General features: G+C 38.4%; 1 long non-coding RNA gene across 1 annotated transcript; it reads right to left on the reverse strand.

Annotated features, from left to right (window-relative positions):
* Window positions 1–525: 525 nt before the first annotated feature.
* On the reverse strand, window positions 526–3672 carry LOC148132843 (uncharacterized). The gene is made up of 2 exons (XR_015746939.1): window positions 3540–3672; window positions 526–799 (listed from the first exon to the last, which is right to left on the reverse strand). It is a non-coding gene; the product is annotated as an uncharacterized LOC148132843 (long non-coding RNA).
* Window positions 3673–3887: the final 215 nt, after the last annotated feature.

A 3887-nucleotide genomic window follows, 5' to 3' on the forward strand; every position in this document is an offset into this window, starting at 1 on the left:
AATTGATTTCCTGCAAAAATTGACTTGAAACAGGTAGATCAAAAGTAAATTTAAAGTTCCAAATTTATAATATTCTTTCATTTGTTATAAAACTATTACTTGGTAGAGCTTGTGCCTCTGAGTCTTTGCTTCCCAATTCCCAGAAAAGCCACCCCTGGAATATCCTTCTCCTGTCCTCAAATAGGAACCAATACTTGCCTTACACTCTTCACTTCATTCTCCAACTTCTCTGCAGCCTTTTCTCTTCAGCTCTTCTATTTGCTTCAGATATAAACTCTTATTCTTCTCTTTAAAGCAGTAAAAGAGAACAAGTGTAATATTTTCTCTTTCTAGTCCCTTCTCTGTAGCAAATGGGGGAAGAACATTTTTTGAGGAACATTGGTTTAACAGAGACAAAGTTCCAGCCTATTTGGTTCTCATTGAAAATTTGAGACCAGGTGACTGGAATATGAACATCCTTATGTAACATAAAACCAAGAACTTTGAGTATTTGGGGGCTTATAATGAAGTTTGTTTTCTTAAAAAAAAAAAGTCAACTTTCATTCATTCCTGTCCTCTGAGTGAGATATTTGATTCCAAAGCTCAAGCCAACAAAAAAAAAAAATTAGTTCAGTTGCCATGGCTCAATTTTCAGACAACTCTACCTGGACGACTAAGAATCTTCATTGACATATTGATTCCAAAGCCTTTACAGGTGGTCCTTGGTTAGCAACTGCTTTGTTTAATGAATGTTCACAGTTATGGTGGTGATGAAGAAGTAACTGTGCTTCTAGTTTTCATGTTTATGACCTTTCCGGTTCTGCAAAACAAAAGAAAGCCGAAGCAAGATCATAAGCACAGCCAATGATTGCACTTACCGACAGCTTTGCTTAATAAATGAGTTGCCAGTCCCTGTTGTGTTCACAGTATACTAGGCTAAAAATGTGGCTGGCTAGTTAGTGCTTAGAAATCTTTCTAACTATTTACTGAAAACAGAATCAAGGTCTGTTGGCTAGATGCCCCTTCCATCTAATAGTTCCTGTCCAAATTAGGGAGAGGAGGGAAACTCTATTAGGCAATTTAAATCTTTTGATTCAGTTGGTTTAGGCACAATAATAATCACTGTTCTTTACACCAGTTAAAATATTTTTCCATGAGGGAGATCATATCCATTTTTTTTTGTATTTAATTGTTTAGCTAACAAAAACCTGGGGTAATAAGATACTGGGCTATTTCAAGGAGCCAAAATTAAATCCACATTCTTCCAAGACACTATATTATTCAGTCACTCACACACACGATTTATATTTTTTTGCTCATGGAAGGTTCCAGAAAATTATTTTTGTTGAAATTAATGTGGAAAAAAATACTTCTTTTCCACAGACCACCTACTACTGGGAATAAAGACCAATTCAAATGGATTTCATAGAACTGCTGATTTATTGGTTTATCAAATCACAAGGTGGATTTTTTTTAACCACCAATAAGCTTTTGCCATGTGGATTTTGAATCTATGTTTTACAGTGTATGCATTCCCCCCCACCCCCGAGGTCTACCTTATTGATGCTCTTTCTATAAAATCTATTTTATCTTATAGATGTGATGTACATTATTTTTAAAACAAGAAAAATGTGCTGATTTTTCTCTAAAAAAGTATCTAAAGTTGATGTATGATCTTTTCTACTGAAAAAGTGTGGATTGTACAGACTACTTACCTTTGCTATCAAGCATTATCAAACTCCCTTTTGATAAATTCTGACATTGTAGTCCAAAAGAAAGAACCTCAAAACATGGAAACACAATCAAGCTTGTTTTCATCACTCTAATTTGGCTCTGAACATTTTGTTTGCTACTACTGTTGCTGACAAGGAAGCCCATGGAGGATATACTGATGCAGAAGGATGCTCACCAGGCCATCTCCATCATTAGGCAGAATGAGGCAGCTCTCTCAGGAAGCAAAGACCAGAAAGCAGCAACAAAATTTTGGAAACAAAGTTATGCTTCCCAAGCTAGCATCATACTTTGTGATGAAGTGGGAATGCTGTCCCCTTGCCAACATGCAACAAATACTACTGCAATTAGCTTTTTCGGAAAGAATGGGAAGAGGTTGTCTAAAACAGTATAGGGTTTCCTGTCTGAGCAGGGAGTTGGATTACAAGCCCTCCAAGGTCATTTCCAATTCTGTTATTCTGTTAGGTAACATATTTTTCATCACAGGTAACAAGACATCTTGGCCCAGCCCCTGTGCACAGTAGCAAGCACATTTCCTAAAAGGCCTTTCAAGACTTCTAATGCTAGTTACAATTTCTTGACCTGCAAAGATATGCCACATATATCACATGCCCTAAAGATGCGTGGGCAGTTTAATACAAATTAACTTCCTTTTGCATTTTTGTTTTATACATGTCTCCTATTTTATAAGTAAGACACCAACTCTTAAGTAAATCAAGTCTGTAGAAAGGTCTGCCCAGCGGTGGGATTCAAAAATTTTCTGTGGGTGTGGCTTAGTTGGGGGGCGTGGCTTGGTGGTCATGTGACTGGGTGGACATTGCTTGGTGGTCATGTTATTGGCTGGGTGTGGCCAACTCAATATCACTCACATCGAGGCACACATCTCCTCGCCTGGCCTCTCATGACTGTGGGGATGCTGCAACAGGCGTAAGTGTGAAAAAGGGTCATAAGTCACTTTTTTCAGTGCCATTGTAACTTTGAATGGTCACTCCACACAAGTACCAGCAAAGAAGGGGAAAAAAACTCCAGAGATGTTCCTGAGACAGGAAGTCTAGTCCTGCCAAGAATGTAATAAGGGTTAATGGAGAGGCAGTTTCTGTAAGCAACACCAGAAAGTTTCCTTCCTGCCTTCCTTACAGGATTAGGCCAGTAATTTCTTCTAACAACCAGTTCTCCAACTGCTTAGAATGCTAACAACCAGTTCTAGTGAATAGGTGTGAACTGGTAGAATCCCACCCCTGGGTCTGCCTTTCAAGAAGTTTAAAACAACCTCATTGGAAGCAGACCGTATCCTAGTAGACCTGTTTCAAAGGTTGAAAGCCAAAGATGAAGATGAAATTCCAACAAAGCAGAAGTGGTATTCAGCAGATTCTGACCAGTTCTGGAGAACTGGTAGCGGAAATTTTGAGTAGTTTGGAGAACTGGCAAATACCACCTCTGACTGGAGATTTTACAGTATCTTTCCCCTGCCATGCCCATCAAGCTACACCCACAGAACTGGTAGTAAAAAAAATTGAATCCCACCACTGCAACAAAGGGACTTGATTTCCTTTTGGATGTTTAGGTTTAGAAAACAAATAGAAACCCTCGGCCCCTCCCCAATATTTTATAATTATGAATAATTTTCTAGAAATTATTCAGAACTAAACTATCAATTTAGGACCTTGTATATGGCTGACAATTAATCTAGAATGAATTTGTTTATTGCTATTTGCATCCATTCAAAATAGTCATTTTGCTCTAATTATTTTTGCTGTTGTTGTTGTTTTTAAACCAAATGCAATAAAAAGTGCAACCCCAACAGCTCATGTATATTCTCACACACTTACATATGTCTGGTTGCATTCCACTCCTTTCCAGAACATTCCATTTTATCCCTTTCCCAAAAGATCCTCCAGGTATTTTGAGCGATGCTGAGGACACCACATGGCTTGGCAAAGGCGTTCCATAAAGTGCTGTCCTGTAGCTGTGGATACAAATTCAAGCTGGTTGCACGCAGAACTCTGGCATATTCAGCCCACTACCCCTTAGCCTAGCCAAATGTTTCAGCAGCTGCCCTTTTGTCCTGTTTCTTAAATAAACAAAGAACAGATACAAATTAATGACCTAAATTTATGGCAAAGCACACTGCCTTCCCAGAGCTAACTGCCTTAAAAGAGCAGATGCTAAAGTAACAT

Source organism: Notechis scutatus, chromosome 1, assembly GCF_049901735.1.
Source record: "Notechis scutatus isolate UNSWTSFEM ecotype Mainland chromosome 1, rNotScu1.2, whole genome shotgun sequence".
Taxonomy (NCBI): Eukaryota; Metazoa; Chordata; class Lepidosauria; order Squamata; family Elapidae; genus Notechis; species Notechis scutatus.